Genomic DNA, 27,287 nt, shown 5'->3' on the forward strand with positions numbered 1-27,287 from the left:
ACAGGACTGGCCAGCAATTCAGTGGAGAGACAAGTCGTCCAGCGCAGGCTTCTCCTTGAAGTGCAGTTGGTGTGAGAGGCCCCCAGGAAAAATGGTTGCTAGGCTCTGTTGTTTTTATTTGTTTTAATCTGAGCCCAGTTAGCCACCAGGAGCCCTTCTCAGTAGGTATCTTCTTTCTCAGGGTCCACATTTGGTAAAGACTTTTAAATAAATAAAGTTTTAAAAACTAAGATATAATTGTTAAAAATTCTTCCTACATTTTCCTCATCAAATCCTGGAAATATGCAATGGGATAATATATCTCCTTTTCAACCACAGTGATCACTACAAGTCACTTTCGTGTAGTGTGTGTTTCAAACCAGCAGAGATCCTGGCAATGGCTTAGTGCCATGGACTCGACAATTTGCCTATTGTTCTCTCTTCCCTCACTGTGAAGCCACTGTACGGGAGTAAACCAAAATGGTGACAGCCTATTGCCTTGGCCTAGTACTGTTCTCAGCTCAGAGAATTCAAAGAACAAAGCTGCCAGTGTGGCTAGAACAATCTGTTTTGAAAATTGATTGATATTTGTAAGAATAGTATCCAAAATAAAAATCCCTGATGTATTACAACCAGTTTTAGAACTTCTGGCTGAATAGTTGAAAGAGTTCTGACCTATAACATAGTGTACTGGAAACTAGAATTGTGATGCTCAGGTTAAAATAATGTATAGAAAAAATTATGCCATAAATAAGCAACAGTTCTATCAAGGATGAGATTCAAAGGAACCAAGCAAAACTGCATCTTATAAACACCCAATGGATGGTGTTATATGCAAGTTATATTTTTCATCAATTAATACATTTTAATCCTGCTTTATAAAGTAACATGTTTTTAGTTAATAAAGTAGCCAATGAATGTTCACAATAGTGTTTAATAATGAGGAATTAAGTAACAGAACTAGACTAACAAATATTATTCACATTATTATATCTTCATGACCCCTTCAACCATATCTAATATACTTAACTCATGAACAATCATACAAAAAGAGGAGAATTATTGTTTATCTTCTGTGAAATGAGCTTTAAGTTTCCCACAGAAAGCATGGCCAACTTGGGGCTCAGTGACCTCAGAACCCATAAACACTAGGGCACTCCATCAATCACTTTAATTGCAAAATTGTCAATTTGCAAAAACAAAGGAACTCCAGAAGGAAAAAGAGTGAGCACTCAAGTATGCAGAGGGATGCTTAGATAATTTCCCCATATTTTATTGTGCTTCCAGTCAGTCTACTTTCCTAAAAACTTAACCTCAAACATTGAAATCACATGGCAAAGTATCAGTGGTTTTTCCTAAGTAATGAGACTACATAAAGATTATGTTTTCTATAAACAAAAGTACACTAAACAATACACTAAAAGTACACTAAATAATAGTTATCTATCAGCACCTCTCAGCTTATGAAAGCTATTACTCTCCACATACACACGCACTCATCCACATAGTCTCTCTTTCTCTGCATCTTCTCTATCTTACAATGGGAACTAACAAGGTACTTTGTTCCACCTCCCGGCCCTGAAAGAAAGAAATAACCCAAGCAGGACAGACTGTAAGAAGACTCAAGCCCATCCAAGCCCTCTGCCTGGACATGGCTTGAAACTACGTGTGGCTCTGATATATCCACAGCAGGCAATTACTTTGGGATAATTATTTCCCTTGGTATGGGGAAAGGCTTCTATTGTAAAGATCCTTTTCAGGTTGATGGGGTTTGAGAAGAAACTTTCATCAATCAATTGTAAAAACCAGAGAGTGTGAGACAGAGGAAAGAAGAAGGATGTCTATGTGCTTCCCTAATCCACATGGTTACACTATTTTCAAGGAGAAGAAAATGCAGAGGGAAGGAGGTGGAGCAGACAGGGAGCATCAGGCTGAATTTAAAATGATAAAGTATTTTCCATTATACAAATAATGAGAGTATAGGCATTACAGTACCATTTATTGGGGTCTCCCTAGAGGCTCAATATTGAACTGAAGTGCTTATGTATAACGTATTGCTTAAGTTTCAGAAATAAAGCCTAGAAATGTTAAATAACTTGACCACTAAAAAGTTTAACACTAATGTCTACATTATCCTCCCTCTAATACAGCCATCTCATCCAACAAGAGCTAAAAAATTAACAAATATTTCTTCCTCTCATGATATGCTGCTTTATTTTCTGTGATTGAAATTCGCCAATTCAATACTACTAGGATCTTCAGAAATGCACACTGAATACTAATCAATCAAATAACTCATTTTGGTGACAGTTTTATGCATTTCTTAACATCTTTCACTTGAGGTCATCCTTTCATCTGTCCAGTCTTCAATATTTACTGAACCATGGTCACTGTTCCAAGGTTTGGGAATATACTAGTAGACAAGTCTAAAAAGGTCTTTGCCTACATTCTAATGGAAGAGACAGATAATAAGCCAATAAGTAGGATGGTTTCAATAGTAATAAATGCAAATTTCCACATTAATTCCACTCATTTTTAGATGGGGGAAATTTATTTTTACTCAACATTTATTTCCACATGAGCATTTTTAAAAATATTTTTTAATTTATTTTTACAGAGAAGGGATGGGAGGGTGAAAGAGAGAGAAAAGTTGATGTGCAAAAGAAAAACTGATTGGACTAGTTGCCTCTCCCAGGCCCCCAACCAGGGACCTGGTCCACAACCCAGGCATGTGCCCTAACCAGAAATCAAACTAGTGACCTTTTGGTCCACGGGATGAAGCCCAACCCGCTGAGCCACACCAGTCAGGGCTCCACAAAGACATTTTATCAGGGAAGAAAGTTTCATCTGTCTATCGTGCCTAATGTCCACATTCAACCTCAGAATCATTTCAGAGAAAAAAATGCATTTTTATAACTAGTATTTATAAAATAATTTCCATCAAAATAATTGAATTTTTTTCCCCAGCCCACCCCTAATTGAAGTAATTTGATAACATTTTAGATGTGTTCAAGATAAAGTATGAAGAATTTCAAAATTCAGAATAACTGATTCTTCTTGTGGGTAAAATTATCCTACAGTGAATATACTATTTCAATCAAGGATTTTATAAGAAATCTATTTTATGGACCTGCTTTTTGACCCACTGCTGGGATTATATCCTAAGAACCCTAAAACACCAATCCAAAAGAACCTATGCACCCCAATGTTCATAGAAGCACAATTTATAATGGCTATTATAAATTGGAAGCAACCCATGTGCCTGTCAATAAATGAATGGATCAAAAAATTATAGTACATATACACAATGGAATTCTATGCAGCAGAAAGAAAGAAGGAGCTCCTACCCTTTGCAACATCATGGATGGAACTGGAAAGCATTATGGCTGAGTGAAATAAGCCAGGCATTGAAAGACAAATACCATATGATCTCACCTTTAACAGGAAGCTAAATAACAAAACAAACAAGCAAGCAAAATATAACCAAAGACACTGAAATAGAGAACAGGGGGACAGTGACCAGAGGGGAGAGGGGACGGAGTTTCAGGGGGGAAGGAGAGGGATTTAGAGGAACTAGTATAAAGGACACATGGACAACAACTAACAGGGGCGGAAATGAGAGGGAGGTGGGGACCATAGGGGGGGTAGGCTGGGATGGGAGTAAAAGACAGAAAACTGTACTTGAAAAATAATTAAATAAAAAGAGAAATCTATTTTATATGCCCCATAGTTAAAAAATGGCAAACTTTACTGTAAAAGGCCAAACGGTCAATGTTTTAGGCTTTGTGGGTCACAGGGTCTTGATTCAACTACTCAACTCTGTCATTATAGCAAGAAAAATAACTCAGACAAAATCTAAATAAGTAATCATGATTATGTTACAATAAAACCTTGTTTATAAAAACAGGTAGGAAGCTAGATTTGTCCTGTAGGTCATAATTTGCTAACCCCTGGTTTTAGATCACTTTATAGTTTTGATTATAACAAATCTTCTGGGAAATAATCCAACACGGCCATGGCTCTTTTGGACTCTAAGCCTCATAATCATTCTGCATAATGACAACCCCCTAACTACAATTTGTCCAGACAGTAATGGGTCTAAGAAATGAGTTTAGCTTCTCATTATTCTCTCTGAGGCTGCGGGACACTACCCTTGCATTCCTCTTAACTCCTCTATCTCAGACTGTCATACTACTTGCAACTGAATGATCCATCCAAACTTCCAAAACACCCAGCACTGATAACCGAAACTTGATGAAGGGAGAGATTTAATATTATTGGATTAAGGATGACATTTAAGCACTATATTTAACTCTACCACTCAGCACCTCAGCTCATTTGCTGATAATGAGAGAGGCTACTAAAAAATCTCTTATCTCCCATTTCTACATATTAGAAATGGATTGGTTATGTATTTTTTAATTCTAAAATAACAACTAAAAGAGATGCACCATGTGTTTTTTTATTATAATGGATGCTTTTTATTTTTTTCTCCTTTTAAAAAAATTATTTAATTGTTGTTCAAGTACAGATTTTGTGTTTTGTAAAAGAAACTGAAAGTATAGTATCTTTCTTTCCCATTCTTTTTGACCCAAACTATATACTTTATTTCACATCAGGCATGGATTTTAACACTTTTAGGACTGATATAAATAAACAATCTACAACAGGTTTATTTTCTGAAAACTAACTAGGTTTACATCTTTCTTTGGGCAATATGGTAAGCCTATTTAATGTATATTCTCTTCCAGCTCCAGTCAGGTAGAGAAAAAAAAGATTGTTATCAACCTAGTTGTTCATTGCTAATATGAAAATATAATTTGCAAAGCAAATGATCTGCCTGTGAAAAAATCAGAAGTTCCATTTATATATCTACATTTTCTGGCTCTTTCATGACACTATTAAGATGCCATTGAGCAACAAATGCAGTTAAGATTCATATTAGGAGAATAGGCATCAATAACAAACCAAATACAAACTGGATTTTCACACACCCCTAGCAATACTTTATATAAAACTAACTGCTTCAGGAAAACCTTGATAAGGATCAGCTGGTGGAGAATAATAAAAGTTGTATAAGCAGGCATAATTCATAATCTGATGTTTGTCTACTTAAGTTTTTCCTTCCTTTTAAGAAAAGCCTAGAGTCCTAGAAAGACAGAATCTACCTTTCATATTCAGGCTTTCTCTTATTCTGCTCTTTGTTGATAAAAGAATTCTTAAGGAATAGGAGAAACTGCTAAATTAAAGTTGCAAGTTAGGTTAGCAACTAAATAAAGTAGCTACTATAAAGTTTTCTCTGTTGGTGCAAAGGGGATAGCAATCCTTCCCTTGAAGAATTGTTCTGAGGATCCAATGAGGTCTTGGATGTAACACACCTGGCAGAGTAACAGGCACAAAGTAAAGAATGACAGACATCATCTTTCCACCCCTGGAGTTCTGAAAATTATTCTCTGTTTCTAATTAAATTAAAATAGGTTAAATAATTTGGCCACAACTTAGAATTTGAAAATTGCAAAACCAAAATTTAAACCCAACTCCTCCAGATGTTTATATGCACTGTGTCTTCTAGGAATAGTAGCAAACAAAGTTACACAAGTAACTTGGGTAAGAAACGTCAGAGAGAAACAGTTTAAAATTATTAGTAACTATTAACTTTTTATTATCTAATAAATATTTGTTTTCAATCACATTATTTATAGAATGCCATCTTTGATTTAATTCCTGTAAACATATAAATTACTCAATGTAATACATATATACAAGTATATATACAGTGAATATACATATAGATTTAGACAATATATGTAAGTATCTACCTGTTTGTTTCTCTACCGATAAAAGGTATAATTTTACAGCATGAGCAATATATGCATAAATAAGTTTAAGCTCTTCAGAAAATTCCCAATTAAAGCTTAATGAATAAGCAAAAACACAGAAACAAGAACCTTCAGTCCATTCTTATTTTTCCAAAGAAGGGTAGAATTTTTTCCCCATGGCAATAGGAATTCTCTAACTTCATTTTCCAGCAGGATGGGGCTTGAGGTTCCTCAATGAACATCGTGTGTGGTGCTAAATTGGGTGTTCTGCACAAAACCACCACCAGCTTCTGAAATTTGTGGCCATGCATATCCCAAGATACATCACAGGATCTTATTGTGGCTATGTATCAAGAACCACATGTCTCTACCTGATGATAGGTAGCCCTGATGATAGGTTTCTGCCTGTAGCCCTGTGATACAGGGGTATAGGGGTGTATAAAGAGCATGTAAGATTACAGAGATATCGGTGATGGTGTCTTTTCTATTTGGTTTGGCTATATATTCACATATACCTAGTCACTAAATATATACCTACATACATATATACCTAGACATTGAATGATACATTTTTATAGTGTTCAATCATTTTTGAACCCCTCTGTACTTTTAAAAACAACCACACACCCTTAAGTTATGGTCAGAGTTGTTATGATTTGGCTATTTATACTGCCATAACTTATTTTAATCAAATATCTACTCATTCTTGACCAATATGTATTATACCCAATGTCACTTCAAGTTCAAGGGCATAATGTGTTATATCTTTTCCTTAATCTAATGTGTTTCATTAATTTATTAATCAATTCCCCAAATATTTATTGAGCCCCTTAACAGAGCAGGCTTTGTTATAGAAAGTGGGGCAATAGTAATGAATAAAACAGACAAAACCCTTATTTGGAAGGGGCTTACATTCTGCTTGGGAGAGGCAGAGTAAAAACAAATAAGCAAAGTATGTCATATGGTAATGAGTATAATAAAGCAGGAAACAGGCAGGAATAGACTACTTTATACAAAGAAGTTAATGAAGGACTATATAATAAGATGCAATCTTGCAGAAACCTGAAGTAGAGAATTCCGGGCTAAGCACATCAAGTCTCCAAGACAGAAATGTGCCAAATGGGCTAGAATGTAAGTAAAACCTGGGAGAACAGTGAGAGATGAAGCCAGAGAAGTGGGAGCCAGAATATACAAGCTACTTTATGCCATGACATAGACTTTGTTTTTTACTCCTCTAAGTGAGATGGAAAAGTATTCCTAAACATAGTACTTCATTTTGGAAGAAAGTTAAATATAAATCTCAAACACAATTAAATAAAATACAGTGTTGGGCAATAAATTAGCCTGTGTACAGGTTTGTACTGTATACACCTACTTAATGACTAAGAAGGGAGAGAGGAACTACTATAACTTGCCCTAATCTTAAATATATATCGAGACAAATAAATATTTATGAAAAAGAGCAAAATGTCTAGTTTGTTCTTCATGTATCTGAAGTGCAACCTAATGCACTTTGAGGTTCATATACTCTCTGCTCTGTGCTCATATTGTAGGCAAAATTTGCCACTAACTTTTTCCAGATAAATCTCTTTTCCTATTCTTGCCCCCACTAAGCACATTAAATTGGAAACTTTTGTGTAAAGTGGGTATTTTTAGGAATTTCAGTAACAGTCAAGACTAGAATTCCAGCATTTAGCAGAGCCTTATTAGGAAAAACCCAGTCACTCTACACTCTTGTGGAGAGACCAGAAACAAAAACTTTTCATTCTTCATAGTCTCAACTTAGATTTTTCCATTCATTTAACACTTGGGTGGGTTTAAGTTTTTCTAAAATTTGGAGACTCAGAGTCAAGGTATTTAAAAATTAATGATCAAATATGGCTATCTTTGTTTAATAACTTTGAGACAAGCCCTTAACTTCACATTTAAACAGTTTGGAAATATAATCTTATCCATCATCCTCATCACTGAATCTCATACAAAGAATGCTTGCTAAACTGAAACAACCCACTCATAAAATAATATTAAACTAGTTTTAACTTTTGAAAAGTATTGCATTATATAATATTATCAAAGACACAAAATAAATAGACCTAGCAACAACAATAGTTAACAGAGGGTTCTGGCTAGGGCATGTCTGTAAAGGTCAACCTCACCAAATTTGCTTTTGACAAAACTGTAATCACTCAGAACAGGAGTGCTGATTATGCATAATTCTAACAATGATACCCTCTAGGCAACTATTTATAAACTGAACTAGACAAGAGATTTTCCCTATTTGATAATGTGGGAAAACTTAAAGAAACCAAAACACTAAAACCTAACTCTTAAGACAAATAATCTAAAATGTATTAGATTCTTTAGCGGGAGAAAAACACATCCTCTTATCTGATGGCTCCCTCACATTAGTGCTAAGCACCCCTTAAAAGATCTAGAATGGGAATGGAAGATTCTTATCATCCTTACTTTCTCTTTCATTAGATTCAAAGAAGAACCTGAGATCTCACAAAGAATTAGAACTAGTTCATAGAAAAACACACAATATGCTCTATACTGTGATCTTAAAAATAAAAATAAATGAAAAAGCATTTATGTAACTTTGGCATCAAAGTTCCTATTGCTTTCCAAAGAATAATTATTTTCTTCCATAACTATTCTGGTATTTAGCTCTTCTGGCTGCTTTTCTAAAATCGTCTTGCTGAATACCAATAGTAAGGTCTTAATTAAAGGACTCTCTCTTAATTAGAGTTGTCGACTTGGAATGTGCTCTCCAGAACAAGGTTCACACAGGAGCTGTATCACTGTTTCACTGTTTTAGAGACTGTTTTGTAGAAGAAGGCCAGACCAATTACCCCAAAGGCTCCTTCAAGCCCAGGGGAACATGAACACTTCTATAACACAGTTTGTATCATACAGTGTCCTGTTTCATTCTGAAAATCTGTCTATATTAGCTAATCCCTTCATTCCTCTTATGAATGTATTACGTATAACAAGGTGGAAGAGAGACTCAAATCAAACTGGCAAATCAGCCTGACACTAACACTGGCCTCAAAGAAAAGCAACACATAGGTAAAATGCACCCAAGTCTTAGGCTGGTTACTTTGATAAGCAGTGTAGCCCCAAGAATACTCATTACCTCGCAGAGTTAAGCACATGGTCCAGATTCTAATCATAGCTCCTCCATTGACTATTTATTCCATCTACAGAAAGTGACTTAAGCTCTTTGCATTAGTTTCTTTACCTGTAAGTTAAGCCCAAATAAGATACTTATTTATCTTACACGGTTATTGTGAAAACTGGATGAAAAAAGTCTATGTGCTTGGAATAGTACTTGCCATAGAAATAGACACTCATAGTATCTGCTGTGATATTTATCATCCTCTGTGACATAAAAACTGAACACAACTGGCAGTTATAAACTTCTTCCAGGCTCTAGCCTTTTGTGAGGGAAAAGAGTCTAATATTAAACAAGATATAGTTTTGTAAAAGCCACTTTACCAGCCTCATTTCAGAAAATGCAGCTCTTGGCTACCATAATAAATGGGGGAGCAATTAGGGTGTTGGGAAATGGGAGAGCTAACCCAAGTCCAAATCATCCATAATATACAAAATCACCCTTAAATCACCAGAGTATAACTAAAGTCTACTTAACACTGTTTTAAACAGGTGTTTCAAATAGCTGCAGTCTAGGGCTTGGTGATGGCTACATTCATTTCTGAAAAGTTAGATGGAGGAGAAAGCAGTATGTATTAAATCACCAAGGTGAAGCCAATGACTCTTCTTTTGAACTTCCCTTAAAGCATGTCACTGAATCCAAGGTACAAGGTACAAGTACAGGCAATTGCGTGCCTAGGCTCACCATGGTATGCAATTATGTGCACTACCCTCAGAGGTAATATTTGGGGGACAGTGTGAGTCTTGGATGCTTTCAAAACCATCACAGTGATTTATGACAGAGTCAACCAAGTAAAAAGCTCTCAGAGACTGGCCAGAGAACTAGCTGTGTTCCCAATTCCTGTGATAAAATCCAGCATATTAAAACTTTCTCTAAAAATACTTCCAAGTGCTGAGTTCTATGAAAAAAAGTTATGATAACACAAAGCCAAAAACATATGTTACCATAATGTAACTTTTATTAGATTAGTTTCTTCCTCTCTCATTTTGCATCAATGGTTATAACCCAAAGGCCCAGTCATACATGGCAATAAAATAAAATAATAATAATTGCATATCAGAGTTGGCAGCTGTGTTCATGGGCTACACCCAAGGCTGTGAGTGAACTGCATATCTTAATTAATGCTGGGGCCCATATTTGAGGAAATTAAACTTCCATTATAATTTTTGTTCCCATTTTGACATGCATAACATTTAAGAGTTTGGCTGATTTCACACATAGCCTTGTTTTCAGCTGTCATATAAAATTGCAATTTAGCATCTCACTGATCTCCTGTTTTCTAGAGAAATCTACCCCAAAACAAACACTGGCATATGCTTACACTTTGGTGCTCCTATAAAAACAAGATGTGGCAAGACTCACTGCTCTTACTGTTGAATTGTGTTTATGCGAGTTCTGAAGAGACCAACCATTAAATACGCTGAAATATTGATGAGTATGGCTATAAGAAACCAGTTATTTAGAAGGGACATTTATAGAGATAGAACAGCCTTGCAAAAATAGCACTAGATAGAAGGCCCAGTTCAGATAATTACAGCTCTCCATTTCAGAGTCACCAAAAATATTTGCTGCAACCTAGCTATTTGGTGTAGCCTATGCTCAATAAAGCTGTATACTAAGAAAACTACAAGGTTCTGAAACCCGACAAAACCCTCAGTAAAGTCTTGAGAAATCCAACAATCACATAGATCTGCACAGCTCATCTAGACTAATTTTATGCAATATCAACATGAAAATCATAACAAAGTCTTTCTTATTTTTTCAGGTTTCCTGATAGACAAACAATAACTAAGGCTGTGTCAAATTATTCAAGTCCCTACTAGTCTAACCAAAATTCTTCATTCTATAAATTTTTTATTAGTTTAACCAAAAATAGTGAGTATGAATATCTACACATAGGCTCAAATATCACCGCTAAGTTGAAATGCTCTAGACAAAAAAAAAAATCATAACTACTTGCAGAGAAAACCCAATACTACGTGATTTTATTAAAAAAATACTCATCAAGATTTTTATTCCCAAACAAATGCTAGGTTACACTTGAATGTATTTGAAAGTCTAAATATAAAAACAAAATACATTTTCTCTAGTCGAAGTACAAATATAGGCAGAAACTCCGAACGCACTCAGTTGGCCTCCTGATATCACCACAGTAGACACTTCAGGGTAGAGTTTGCTATAGATGAACCCTCTTATATACAGACAAGAAAACTGAAGTTCAGAAAGAATATGTTGACTACTATTTCATTGCCTTTTCTATTATACTTGAAATCTTACCTTTTTCTATGCCTCATTCTTTTCCATTTGATAAATGAGTATAGCAATTCCCATCATCTATCTCACCATTACAAGGAGAGAGCACAATATCAAAAAAATTAGAAGCATGTATTTTATTTAGAGCCAGGCAAAAATAACATCTCAATACTACTTTACTTTACTTTAGATAGTCCAAGTTAATCAACTTCTCTGAGTTAGTTTCCTCATCTATAAAATAGATCATCTACTGTCTCACTGGGTTATTCTGAAGATTAAACGATATAATGTATGTAAAATTATCTAGCACTATACCTACAACGTGTGAATAAATAAACTTGCCTGGAATTTGTAATGCATTTCCATATATTTACAAAATGAATATACTTACCATTATAATCATAATATGGTAAGTTCACAGCCAAATTGATTATAAGCAGCAAATCTCACTACTCAGTAATGGCTTAAGTAAAAGATCTAAATGAAAAGGTTTATAGGCTAAAGATAAAGTCAAAAGCTGAAGGATTCTTCAAAATAATATTCAATTCTACTAGACTACAATTCTATACTATCTCCTAAGGAGAAAAAGTATTTGACAAACTCTCATACATTTGAGACTAAGTTTTCATACAAATATAACATACTACAGAAACATTTTATTATATATTATGATAGAGTTTTAATGACATAACCTGCCCATGAATTGGATGCTACTCCCTTCCTTAAAGCTGTGTTCTTATACCAAATGCATTTGTCAAAATTATAATTAAATAATTATGTTATTATATGTTGACTATCTCCTGTATCAAGTAATGTAGCAGTTTCCATGATGGCAGGTACCATATTGTCCAATAAGGGTTGGGTGGAAGAGGATGGTGGGGGTAGACAAAGGTGCATTAGGCACTGTTAATAAGAAAGCAGCCTCAGAATGAAAGATGAAGTAGGCAATACAATAGAATATAACAGAATTTACCATATGGTAATTTTCTTATGGGAAGATTGGGCTGAACTGGACAGACAGCCCAGCAGTTTTGGTACAAATTATTCTCCACTAACAGATACTTGTTATAGTACTTTTTAAATAGTACACATAGGTACTAATGACTGACAGGACAAAGGAAAAAGAATGCAGTAGTGCTGGGGGCCCATAGTTCCTGGTGGTCTTATGATAGAAAATTGTTTATAATCAATACTATCATCAGTTTGACATTTATATTGGTTGCCATCCATTCTGGCTTGCTACAACAAAAATATTTATGGCTACATTCAAACACAGATAATCATGAACTAGAAAGCTTGAATGTGCTTGCTTAGGACAATGAAGTTGGTCAAAGGTCATAGCACGAAACTTAAATCCAGGGCACAGAGACTGAGCTGATTTCGTTCACATCTGCATCTATACATATGTCTATATTGTTCACCCCTATATTCTTAAGGTAAGTAGTGAAAGAAGGCATAATCTGTGTGTGTATATATGTAGCCATATTAAAAGAGCATATAAAAAATATCTGTTGTCCCTGGGGGGCACATAAATTTCTTATTTTCTGTATCTTTCAAACGTTCAATATAAAAAGAAAAATGCTTTAAAAAATAACAGAAAAAAATAAAAGATTAAAAGAAAACAAAGACTAAGGAAACCAACAGCATTGATTTGAAAGTCACTTATACTCAAATGATTTTGTAAGCTCCTGATGGAAGGCGGCCTCTAAATGGAATTGTGACATGTACTCAGAAAAAAAGACCAAAGAAAAACAATTAAAAACTTTTAAATAATAAAACAATAAAAATTGTATGAAAACAAGAGAATGATTAGAAGTGCAATAACAAATGGAAAGATTAATGTCTCATTTCTAGAAAAAACTTTTATGAAAACGTGATTCAAAAACATTATATATGAAGATAACACTGTGGAACAATATAAATAAATATATGAGAGATATGCAAGAAGAGATTTTTTTATAAAAAGTATTTTTAGAAAATATTTACATTTCCCATAAGCTTATTTAATCCATTTACCTTTCAATGCCATGTCATATACACTCTCTGAAATGCTGAATTTCTTTATAGACATAGGAGGGAAAAAGTAGATCTACAGTTGTTTGTGTGGAAAAAATAACACAATAATTAATAAATAATAATACAAGAATAAACTGTTTCATGTATTCACAACTATAAACCTATCTTTGCCCCACCCTGTACATAAAAACTGAATTTCAAACATGCAGACACCAAACACAATACATGGAGTACTCTGCACTTTGATGGAGACAGGTTCCAGGTTAGGGGCACGGCGCAGTAAGCTAACCCATATAGACTAAGTGGGGTAGTGGCTCACATACTTCCCTTTAGGGTCCACAATACCTGAAGAGCTCTCCCTGGGACACTGTAGACTCTCCTACTGAATTCTGATATACTAAATTCTCCCAACCTTCAGCTCAGCAATATTTGTAAAAATCAAAAGACTGAATATGGATTTAGAAAATTATTAACTAGCCCTGGCTGCTGTAGCTCAGTGGATTAAGTGTGTGTTGCAAACCAGGGGGTTGGCGGTTAGATTCCCAGTCAGGGCACATGTCTGGGTTGGGGGCCAGGTCCCCGGTGGGGGCCATGTGAGAGGCAATGACACACTGATATTTCTTTTCCTCTCTTTCTCCCTCCCTTCCCCTCTCTAAAAATAAATAAATAAAAATCTTTAAAAAAATTATTAAATAACCTTCCCAAAATGATTATATTGACAAGATGGAAAGAGAAGTAGTGAATAGGAAGTCAATGAAAGATAACCAAAACCGATGATTCAAGGGTTATACGAAGGAAAATACCAAGGGAAGTAACTGGTTACCTCTGATAAAAGAGACAAGGAAAGGGAGGAGAAACAAGGGACTACTGGGTTTTTTTGTATACCTTTTAATTTCTTACACTATTTGCAAAAAAAACAGTTTGATAAAAACAAAATAAACTTTTAACAAGTACACTTGGTGATTTAAAGTATAATAGTGACATACACATATACATATAAAGAGAGAATGTATGGCTAATAATTTTAAATATCACATAAGAAAATTAGATTTACTAAAACACAAAATATAGGAAACTCACAAAAAAGTACGTCTCTACCATCATATATACCGTCTCTACATATCTAGCTACTCACTCCGTCCCGCTCCCGATGCACTAATCAAACTGGACAAACTAAAGCCTCCCAGGCTTCCCTCCTCTTCCCATGCTCCGTGGCCATGTACATCACACATGTGCCTAAGGTTCTCCCTGACGTGTCTTTTTTCCTACTGTCACTTTAGGAAACTAGATCAATCTTTTTTAGCCAATATCAAATACCACTATTTTACAAATAAAATCTATAGAAAAAAATGTTTTCCTTTTCTGTGATTATATTCATTCTTATATTTTTCTTACGAAAAATTCATACTCTGATATACTTGTATAATAGTACATATTAAGATAAGATTTTACCTAGAGTAAACTTCATTAGACTTAAGAGATTTTTATATCTATTTTCATTCAATTAGTCAACAAACACTTTACTGAGCATAAATGCATTATCAGAATTTATTTCTAATACCGCCTCTTTAAGAGACTTCTTAATATTTACAGAATTAGAATTTAATCTGTTTTCATTTTTATTTTAAAAACAGATTCCAAATCTCAACTATAAGCCATACCATAATACAAGCTTTAAAAACATCTTTTAAACAATACTTTCATTTCTCCCTGTTATTTCCAATCCACAAGAATGTTGCCCACATTTCTTTAATCAAATCTCTCAGTCACTCAACCTGACAACTTGTGGATATTTTAAAATTATACTAGAGTATACATTACACTGTGAAGAAACAGCTGTTACTAAATGGAATATATGACTTACAAAGAATTTTAAGCTCCTCAGATTCTGAAAATAGTTAACTGTAATGATACATGAAAAATAATCATCAAAGTGTTTGTTTTACAACTGCAGCAAAACACAGGGACATACATATACCTACAGGTCACCTCAGCTAGAGAAGCACACTCTTGTTGGGCATTAGGTAGCTAATGATAACAATGATTAAGCAAGCTTTAAAACGGTTGGGCTGAGTTAAAACTCTTATGTTAAGCAATTTTAACTATGCAATATTTTTGCCTATTTAATGTATAATAAACAATCAGTCCACATATGGGGGAAAAGTCAGTCAGTCTTTCTGCAGAGAATGAATAACTAACATTTTCTAAAGCAAAAAGAAAAGGACATTTCTTCCACGCCTCCATTTCTTGTTATAGAATTGGAAAAAATACTCAGTATAAAATACAATTTATACTCAACTGCCCAGGAAGACTTCCCTTTCTGAGCTAACCTCAGTTGGTATTACTTTTTCCTTTATTGGTCATATACTAAACATACTGACTAGTTAAGTAATAGCCATGTTGCCTGGATTTAACTCTTTATGTTTATGCATATTTTAGCATCTCCAGTATGACAAAACTGTCATAGATATTTGTAAGAGATACCACATAACTGAATAAAAAATTAATCTTTCCTCCCAGCATCTTAACATTTATTTGGGGAAATGAAATAAATAAGCAGTAAGGGCCAGTGGTTAAATGTATGGTCTGTGGAGTGAGAAAGACTTGAATCTTAGAATCAAAATCTCTGAAGATGGAACCCAGTAATCTGCTTCAACCTTTTTAAGTTCAATCAAGTTTCAGGACCTTGATTTTGGAGAATCTAAGGGATACCCTTGGATACTCATAAATTCATTAGGATCCAGCTTTAACAAAAGTAGTTTATGGAGCCCCGTACAAACAGTAAATCCAACACTCTTCATTCAAATTACTAATTTTTCTATTTTTAGCATTTGACAGAATGGTTGGCATAAAACAGGTACACAACAGTTTACTAAATAAATGTTAATTAATAAATCAAAAAGCTTTGCTAAAAAACTGGATTTAATGAAGCTAGAGACAGACAAACTAGAAAACTCTGAAATGGGAATGATCTCTTCTAGCAGAAGTATTAAAATAATATTACAGCTTCGTATCACCAAGTCCACACTACCTTAGCTTTACACTGTGATATATAATACAGTGATCCTCTCACCTTGTTCTTCAAAATCTTCTAAACCCTTCTTGACTGTCTGTTCTTTTATTTAAATTTTTTAATTGATGTGTTAAATTCAAACTTTTACTCTTTTTGCCTGGTTTTCTTTGGGAGGGGGCATTTTTCATTTTCTTCTTTTTGTATCTAATTTTACTCCAACAAGGACTTCAACCTGATAGTTCAGGTCAAGTGTACTTCCCAGAAAAGTTACACACTTTTTTTTTCACTGTTTCACTTATACACTTATACACTTTTTCACTTACACACTATTTTCATGGATTTCTTTCTAGTAATGCTTGTGCAAATAAGATGCCAAAATATTACAATGGGTAATTTTTAGTAAGAAAAAACACATCATTAATTACAAAAAACAGTACTCCCTTTTTCCTCTTAAGTGAGTAAACTATTGTCAAGCAATGTAGAACATCAAAATTAGAGTTTCAGAATTTTAAACTTTTAGAGTTCCAAATTTAGACATTTATGGACCTGCAACTCATCAAAGCTTAAGTCAATCTGTGGTGAGTCTGATGGATGTTTTGAAGTGGGGTCACTAAGCTGAAACACCACTAAAGTTAATACTAGAAAGTTATTCTGAGAAGTGATAAGCTCTACTCAAAGTCACATTGTTTTGTTGTATCTTTCAGTGTGTAACAACAGACAGAACTTAAAATAATTTTACAAGGACAATAGCACATGTTTAATACTTGCTAACAAGTCTTTTAAATTCCTCATCTTCTGTGATTCATTTAGCTTTTACATATTAAAAAGTAAAAGGCTTCTACTAAGTAATGCATAAATCTTTCTGAAACAACTTAATTTTGAATTCAAGTGAGAGTAAAATAGATTTTAAAAATGAACAATTCATATATAATCATTGATTAGGATATAGATAATATTTGAGATTACAGAGATATCTTGAATCAAACTTTATAAAATAAGCAAATGAAGAAAATTTACTCAGCTTATAATTCTATGGAACCATTATATAATTAATATGTGTGTATGTGTGTATGCTAAATATTATACTGCTGACTTCAGCAAGGAAACATATGAAAGAAGCCTTACATATCTACAAATCATCATAAAAGTATGGCACTAGTTATCATTATTATTTTTCTGGAGATATACTTATATTTCTTGAAGATTTAATGAAGAATTTTAGAATCCTGTATAAGAACTCTCCAGACTCCAAGCCTTCTGATCATGGTACAATTTACCAACCTGAACTTTCCTAGAAGTTGTAAAGAACTTGGCCCAAGGGGTGTTTAATAAACGTTTAAGAATGAATGGGTAAAGCAGCTGGCAAAAATTCCTCCTTCAGTAATAAGGCGGCCACCTATGATAACCAGGGCCATAAAATATAGCTGAGAAGAGTGACTGATCCATTCATTGTGCCAAAATAGGGGAATGCTCTAATAGATTTATAGCCTCTGTACAACGCTGATAAGTAGCAGGTGTCAAAGATAAAAAATAATTCAAAAAGAAGAGCAATACTGGAGGGTCATAAGCAACATTTGCAATGACAAAAGAGACAGGGCAGGGCGGCAAAAAAAACAGGCACTGACTTCAGAGAAAAGAACCAGAACATAAAAAAGTGAGTGAAAGCACAAATCTAAATTTAGTGCCACAATGGCATTTTGGCCATAGGCCAGCTGTGCAGAGACTGAGATGGAGAAAGATGGGGGAAGGGGGCTGGGGGTGGGGCTTGATTGGGATTGTTCAGGGTGAAGGTGTAAAAGAATGGCAGGTAGAGACAGGCAATAGGAGGAAGCTGAAAGCCATTTAATGCAGATTCCAGTAGTCCTTAAGTGCTCTTCAATACCATCCCAAGGATGCATCTGTTACATAAAGGTAGCATACTAGGGTATGAACTCTAGAGCCAGGCTTTCTAGATTCAAAGCAAGGTGCTGCTGTTTACTAACGGGGTAACCTCAGGTAAATTTCTTAATCTTTATGCGCTTTACCTTGTTCATATATTGTATAAAGTGGTGGAAAAGAATATCATTTACTTCACAGGGAGGATGCTGTATTATATGAATTATTATATATAAATCAGCACAATGACTTAGCTATTATTAATTATTTAATAGGTATCCTGGGACATGGCTCTTGTTCTCATTTTTACCATCTTCTTATGCATCCAACAGCAAGGTATGCCTCAGACAATGAATGCTATTAGAAAAGTTCACTCAAGTGCTGAAATTACACAGGCAAAATAAAAAATCTCAGACTATTATAAAATGTTACTAGGCAAGGATTCAAACTAGAAAATAAAAATGAAAAAGCTCTCAAGATTTTTGTGACATGGTCATATGTCAAAAGCAGAAGAAGATACATCTTCTGAAGCCTATGGAAAATTTGCAAGCAGTGGAATAAATAAAGGTAAGCTTCAATTCTTATGCTCATCAAGAATGCTCTCCCCCATACCAACAAATCACATTATAAGTAAAACAGAAGAGCAAGGTTACAATAAAATGCCTGCTTTCCTCCCTACTAGTGATTTTTTAAAAACGTCAAAGATTTAGCTCAGTGGATTGAGCGTGGGCCTGCGAACCAGAGGATCGCGGTTCGATTCCCAGTCAGGGCACATGCCTGGGTTGCAGGCCAGTTCCCAGCAGGGGCCATTTCCCAGCAGGGGATGCACGAGAAGCAACCATACATTGATGTTCCTCTTCCTCTCTCCTTCCCTTCTCCTCTAAAAATAAATAAATAAATATTTTTAAAAAATAAATAAATAAAAAATAAAAACGTCAAAGATAGTATTTTCAATCTTGGCATATATAACATGTATAACATGTCAAAGGACATAATGTAATTACAAAAAGTTAGATATTTTTAAGAAGGACACAGAGTTCGAAAATGTTTGTTTCTGCTCTGAAACACAAACTACTTCTGGAGGACAGTCATGTGACAAAACCCAAAGGGCTCATTCTGTGAACACAGGAATATCAAAAGCAACAATAAGAATGCTGGCATTCATGACGTCTTACATTCCACTGACCCATGCCTCACAATATCGTATGTGCTTGCTACAGGAAGGACAAAAGAAAAGCAATGTTACTTGAGCACACAAAATACTTTATCCAAACAGCACTCTGAAGTCTGCAGGGTCTATTCTCTACTAAAGATGAAGAATGGACACATCTAGGTATTTACCCCATAGACATACTTGCACATAGATAAAATGATGGATAAACCAAACCATTAATGCTCTTTTAAGAGCAAAATGAACACTCGTAATAGGAAACCAGCCCAATGTATTTCAGTAGATCCATATAATAGAATATTATGTACCTATTTTCCCATTTTTTAAATAAGCAAGTTTTTATTATTGATATAGAAAGATCCCCACCATAAGCTGATAATTTAAAAAGTTAAAAAAGCAAGATATGATGACAGACAGTATGCACGGTATCTGTCATTTGTAGGAAAAGAGAGGAAAATATTCATATGTATTGCTCTTATATATATAAAGTATCTGCAAAAACAGAGCTGCATAGTGTTTAAATATACGGTTTTATCAAAATATATTGAACTGTTTCCCAACGGTTGCTCTCAAGAATTGGATAACTAAGGGACAAGAGGGAAGAGAATTTTCATTAAAAACCTTTGTACCTTTTGGGTTCTGAAGAATATGAGAATACTAGTCATTAAAAAAATTAATTAACAAAATTTTGCCTTTTAAAAAGAGGAGAAAAAAATAAAACTTTCCTAAGTTCCCTACAGCTAGGAAAAAACAGAGCAGTGACTTAAATCTTGGACTAACAACCAAATGAAAATTTTTTCATTATGCCATGCTGCCATGTGTAACTGCATCTTTGTCACTTTATACTACACGTTACTTATTTTTAAAAAATCCAAACTCTCTCAAAATGCTAAATCATGCACATTCTAATACAGAAATCAAGTGTTACCAAGATATAACTTCAGCTCCTATGTTCTTTCCATTATATCACGTGGTCTCCCTCAGCTAAAAAGAATATTCACTTATCCAGGAGATTGAGATAGCAATAATTTGCTATAATCAAGAACTTTTTTCAAGTTTTCGCTGAATTTTCTCAGCCCCAAATTATTTTATATATATAAATGGTTATATGTATATTTAAATATTTATAAATATAAATATCTATATATATAAGTATATTTTTTCCAAAGCACTTTTGCTAGAGGCAGGAATCATTTTCAAGGTATTGCCTTGAATATTTTAGAGACTACTCATATGCCAAATTTCTGTAACTTCAGCCACTCTTACGTGTTTAACCAACGGAGCATAAAAGATTTCTAGATCTTTCTGAAAAAAGTTGACAAGCGAAGAGTGTAAATCCTGATTTCTAGTACAGTTTAAAGAATATTTTACACCAACTTAGATAATATTTTTACTCCTTCTACAAAAAGGAAAAATCAAAACTAAAGAAATGTAAGTATGTTAAAATGTAAGTTCATACTGTCAGACCTCATAGGGCCTTTTCTGAGAGTACATACAAACGGGCAATCTAAGAGGAAAATGGAAATGCATGCATTGAAATAGAGATAAAAGACTGTAAAAGTGATTTAGCAACTAACCATGTATCACTCAGTAAAAAGTCTTCTCACTGTACATAAGAATATGAAGCTTGCAGGCACTATCATGCCCCAAACAGAGCACTGACATAACAATGAAGTATCTTAAACTTTAGGACAGAGTATATATGCATAAAAGGGATGTTTTCTGCCAATAATCATCTGTGAGAACAAAGAATGTAGAAGACTAAGAAGAACAGCCAAGTAAAGCAAAACATGAATTAAAGGACAAAGTGACCATTATGTACTTAGTAATTTAGATGGTTTATGAGCTCACAGAAACACTGCCAAGGCAATGAAGAGTTTAGGGTTAGGTGAAATCTTTGTTAGTCAGGTACTCATTTATGGAAGTAAGAAACTGAGACAGAATAGGAAGAATTTGGCAAGGTGACTGGATAACAAAAGGGGTGAGCTGAGTAAGACCACTTTATCCATGAACTATATTAGGCTTCCAGGGAAGTGGGTGCGTCCTGAAGAAGATTAGATGAATTCCTAACATGTTTTTAAAGCAGAATAATGTGAGTGACTCACAGGGAGTAAACGGGCACTTTATATCTGATGTCTTCTGGTTCACCCCTCAATTTCCTCTCCTTTTTTCCCTTAAAAGGTCATAAAAACAGCCCAATTCCTTATTCCTCCTAAACTAAAAGTTAGGTGTATATGAACTATTTCTACTGAATCCACTAAAACACAGGCATTATCCCTCAGATTCCAGCAGAGTGAAAGTTATTCTATTTTACTATTACCCTGGCATTAATAAAATTTACGTGCAATGTAAGGTTCTCCCGTTTAGCTGCAAAGACCTCTTTATTAAAATGTCAAGACAAATGGATTTCAAAAGAAAAGACTTGAGGTTTGGAATGAATATTAGATGGCAACTCAGTCCAGTGATAAGCATGGGCTCTCCTGTATTAAGCAACCTGAGTTCAAATGCTACAACAGCAACTAATGAGTAATCTTGTACAGTTACTCAAACTTCCATTTCTTCATCTTATAAGAAAATTATCTTGTACACAAAGAAAATACATATGAAAGAACAAAGGGTGTTGCAGCGGACATCAAAAAGACTAGAGTAAGACTAGAATGTCGTTAAGACCAGGTATCTCAAAAAACTGTACAGAAATCAGACATATCAACTGTGGTAACAGAGATGTAATGATAAAGGTAAGAAAGGCCTTTTTTAAGGTAATAAAGACAGTAAACAATTGAAGATTATTTAATAGCACTGTACTTCTCAGAAGTGAAAGGGGGTATCAAGCAATATCCCAACAGCAGCCCTTAATGACTCTGGTATAGAAAATTTTTACTGTGTTAGTGAAGGTGTAGTAACGTACAGAAAGTACTAGCAAACCACAAAGGAGGCCCACCAACCAAGCTGAGGGGAAGCCCAGAAGGGACTATAATTTCATTTCCGGGTAACAGATGGTGATAAAATAAGTGAGCTGGACCACCTATCTCATACAATCTTCATAGCTATACATAATTAGTTCAGTACACATATTCAAGCCTTAAGAAGGCAAAGTGTAGTAGGCAGAATAATGGCCTCCCCCAAATGGTCCTGTCCTAATCTCCAGACTTGTATCAATAAATAAATAAAGTTAAACTACACAGCAATAGGGAATTAAGGTATCTTTAAAATGGAATTAAAACTGCTAATTATTAGAACGTACTGGGACACGGACTGAAACCACTGCCTATCCTGGAACAAAGAAGGTATGCACCACCAGCTAAATACCTGACCACGAGATTCCCCATTTCAAAAGCAACTGAGGCATAGCCACTGGCATCTTGCTGGAAACCAGTTGAATCCTCACTGACCCCTCCCCTCTCCATTGAGCTTTCTACAGAATTAGCCCTCCCTGATCAGATACCCAGGACACCTGGAACAGATAAGCAGGTGACTCACCCTCTCCCAGGGGTCTGCTATAGATCTTAAACGCCCTTCTACTTTTTCCCTTCCAGACTCAGCCTGCCTGCAGTGTTCTGCATTGAATAAAAGCCTTTAATTGGACTTTCTGGCTCCAGGTCCTTTCTTAGCCACCTCAGCTATCTAACATTAATCATGTGACAAAAAAAATTGAGAGATGATTCTGAGTTATCCAGTGGGCTAAATGTAATGACAGGAGTCCTAAAATGTGGACAAGGGAGGCTGAAGAGTCAGTGTTAGTGATAAAGAACTTAAGAATTGGAAAATTTAAGTTTAGCAAGTAATGTATCTTCTACCTGACCCTCCCTGAATTTCAAAACCCCTCACCACACCTTGTTTATTTCCTGCTATAAAAACCTTGGCCTCGAAAGAAAAGACAAGATGGCCTGTTAGGGTATGAACACGCCATTTTCTCAGATTGCTGGCCATGTAAATAAAGCACCCACAAAGATTCAATCACTGTCATTGCTTATTGGGTTTGGTAGTGAAAGGCAGCCTGGTATCGTTTCCGGTTTCATTAGAATGATGTGATGTGACAAAGTCCATAGCCTTTGCCACCTTGATGAAAAGGTGAAAAAGAAGAGGAGCCAAAGAGAGCAGGCAGTCTCTAGAAGATGAAAAAGGCAAGGGAACAGATTCTCCCTGGAGCCTCCGGAAAGGAAGACAACCCTGCAGACCCCTTAATTTTAGCTCACTGAGACTCATTTTGGACTTCAGACTTTCAGAATGGTTAAGAGAATCAATTTGTGAGGGGTTTTCTACCACTACAACCATGGTAATTTGTTTTAGCAGCAATGGGAGACTAATACAAAAAGATAATTTTTGAAAGACTTTTATAAAAATGTTACAGTAACCATTTTAAAGAATTGAAGTACTCACTGTTAACTTATCTAGAAAATTCAGTTAGTCAGAATTAGCCATGCCCCAACGTTTTCAGAAGAACAAGTTTTACCACTAACTTTAGATAAATGCTTTTACTTCTTAAGCATAAAATCACTAAGTTAACTGCAAACCTAGATGATATTATACTAATTGAGATAACCACAACATAACCACGATACAATTTCTAATACCTTAAACCCATTAAGTAGTGTTTAGGTTTTATAAAGGAGTGGCCTGTTGTCAAAAGAAATATTAGAGTTGAATATATTAAGTAAAAAATATAATATGTATGCTAAAACATTAAAGTTTAAAAATTTGAGATGCCTGATGTTTTCATACCTATTACTATAGATTATATTAAAATTAACTTTATATTTTAGAAGTTCAAATTATTCCAGGGATGTCACAAAAATCAAGAGTACCTACATGTTTCAAAGAAAAATTCATTCATATTTAATACTGGATAGGCAATTAAACACATTAATGTATTTCCCTAAAAAGTAAAACCATCAGGGAACAGAACATGTCTGGGACCTTTTCAGAGTAAGTTTCAAAGATTTCCAAATAGCTTTTGTTTGACATTTAAAAATGTAAATGCAGAGAGGGAAAACATGACTTGTGAAATTGGAAAAGTTGAGTTTTGTGCTGCCTGTCACTACCATAACTAATGGAGACAAGGGTTGAATCTTTATGTGTGCTTTATTCCAGTGCTGGTGATCTGAGAAGATGGTGACTTATGTACCTTCAAAAACCATCTTAATATTTTATCTCGAGCAGACCTTTTTATGAGGAGAAGAAAGGGTTGGTAAAGAGTTTGGGAAAAAAGGTTAATTGGATAAGCGTTGCAGTCAGGAGAGATATTCTTAGCACTCCTTTGTGTGCTGATCAGCAATTCTTTATCAGTGTTCTCTTCCTGGAACACAATGGCTCAGATACCATCTCTACTGCTTGCTGATCCCCTGGAACACAAAGGTTGAATTACTTGCTGAAATCCTAAAGTCACGTTTACCAGTTCCTGGAATAACAGCTTTCCACATGCACTAATCACTTAAGCCTATCAACTATGACTAAGGTTAAAATCTTTAACTCTTGAGTCCCCCTTTCACATACATTTACTTCTCTAGGTAAAGTTTATCTTCTTTTCTACATCTTTACTTCCAATTTGAAACTGTTCTTCTTTTAACAGAAATGTGGGTGTGTACACAAGGATACTGGAGTCTGGGTATTTAAATGGGTTGTGGTAGGAACAAACCATCTTTATTCTGGGAAGAAATTAATAGTAGGGACAGTTAGTAATGCCATATCCTATCATTTGGGTCAAAATATTTTCAAAAATCCATCACTATATTCAGTTTTGTTACAATATACATTTCTCAAACAAATATCACAAATGCTAATGGATAAAATGTATTTTGCATTCATCATTTGTATTATCTGCACAAAAAGGGAAAGCAAATATTTTACAAATACTTAAAACCTCACAGTCTTTGCATTACGTAATCAACGGATCCATTTAAAATAAATTACATTAATACTAGTCTAAGAATTTTAATAAAATGCCAAGAAATAAAACATTTCAAAAAATAGTTTTCTAAAACATCCATTTTTTGAATTTTTTTCAGTTGTTAGTAATGTAATAGGATAAGTAACAACTGTGAAAAAATTAGGCCTTTCATTAAAAAGTAGAGAAAGTATATCCAACCACCATCACATTATCAAATAGTTTTATGCAACTGTGAAAAACAAACAAGATTAAGGAAGAACAACTAGACTGGGGCAGTTTGTTTTATCAGCATCTAGTTCTCTCTATAAACATCTGCTAAAAAGGGCAATAAAATGAAAGACGGTCTTGTTTCCTGTCTAGAAAATATTATTCAGAATCAGACACAGATTTACTCTTAAAAATAAACAGTGACCTCCAACCATAATAAGAATGTCTTCTTAGCAAGATACTGACAACATGCTGAAACTACATTAATACAATGATGTGACCTGAGTAACATTCTTTCTGGCAATGTTTGCCTTACCAGGTAATGTTTTGGTATACATGTCTGGCACTTGGTAAAAGTAATGATCTTTAAAAAAAATACACAAACAATAAATCCAAAATGTACTGAGGAAGACATCACAAACAGGCAAAGCAAATACTATTTGGGTTTTAAAAGATACCATATATATAACATGAATAATGAAAGATGCTGATATATTATTTTTTAATTTAATGGAACATGCTCCATTATTTGTGATATAGAGAATTGTTTTAAAAGTATAACTTTTATTACTAGTTAAAGATGCCAAATAAGCCTGAAGAAATTCAGAGACATTGAAATTATATTTTTAAAACTATTTATATGCTTAATTTAAGCAACCTACTTATTAAATGCTCAGGTTTAACTTTTTCATATAATCTAACCACTCTACAAAATAGAGATTCCTAATTTATAGGTAAGTACACTGAAGTGTTAACTTGTTCATACCTCTATAACCAGTAAGTGATGAAGTAAGGATTAGAAGTCTGACGTTTCTGATTGGTTTCACTGAACCAGAAAAACAAGTTTACATTGCTGAGAAAGCAGGGAGCAGCCTCTTCTCCTACTAAAATTAAGGACAGCGAGATAACACCAGTTCTGCATCAAGAGAATTTACCAATGAATTCCCTTTGGTGGTGAATAGGTTGCAATTCATCCTATGCATATAACTTCCCCAAACACACACTATGCAATAATAGAAGAAACTTAGCAGGTGTGAAGTCATTCCTAATTAAAGAACTAAATATCACAGAAGTAGTTCCTCAAAACAGATCATTTACAAATAGAGCTGAGTACATTCACATGACATCACAGTGTGGCGGTGGAGAGGCACAGCTCCTATTCTGAAGACACCACTTACTCAATGTCTCCCTGGAAAATGAGGATAATAAGATTATGTACTTGTAGTGTGTTGAATAGTGGTCCCCAAAAAACATATGTCCGTGTCCCAATGCTCAGATCCTGTGAGTGTTCTCTATTTGTTAAACTTCTTGAGATCATTTTGGACTTCTTGAGTAGACCCTAAATCCAATGACAAATCTTAAAAGAGACAGAAGTGAAGACACAGACACACAAAGAAGAGGAGATAAAGCTACGAAGGTTGAGCCTGGAGTGACAGAGCTGCAGGGAATGCCGACAGCCACTGGAAGCTGGAAGAGGAAAGCAAAGGTTCTCCCCTAGAGCTTCCAGAGGGAGTGCAGTCCTTCTGCCCCCATGAGCTCAGACTTCTGGCCTCCAAAATTGTGAGGATAGATTTCTGTTGTTTTTAGAGATCCAGTTTGTGGTAGCTTGTTACATCTACCACAGGAAACTAATACAGTACCAGAACAGAGTGTTGAAAGGATTTGATGAGAGAATGTATTCAAAGCACTTTGATGTATACAACAAGTATTAGTGACTGCTATTAATGAACAAATAGATATGGGGGTAACCATTCTATAAGCAAGTGTCTGTTTTTGCGTTTTCTCAGGGTGGAAAGCGTCGCCCATTTCTTTCTTTATACTGAAATGAATTGGCAAAGTGTACTGAGTGTCCCAGTAAATACATTTTAAAAATTACTGACAGTTATCATTAA

General features: G+C 34.7%; 1 protein-coding gene across 9 annotated transcripts in view; it reads right to left on the reverse strand.

Moving 5' to 3' along the window:
- PDLIM5 (PDZ and LIM domain 5) overlaps positions 1 to 27,287 on the reverse strand; it is a 208,726-nt gene that overhangs the window by 91,905 nt on the left and 89,534 nt on the right. The gene's annotated exons all lie outside the window — the stretch shown is intronic.

Source organism: Sturnira hondurensis, unplaced genomic scaffold (genome assembly GCF_014824575.4).
Source record: "Sturnira hondurensis isolate 20B ecotype Veracruz unplaced genomic scaffold, ASM1482457v3 Scaffold0004998, whole genome shotgun sequence".
NCBI lineage: Eukaryota > Metazoa > Chordata > Mammalia > Chiroptera > Phyllostomidae > Sturnira > Sturnira hondurensis.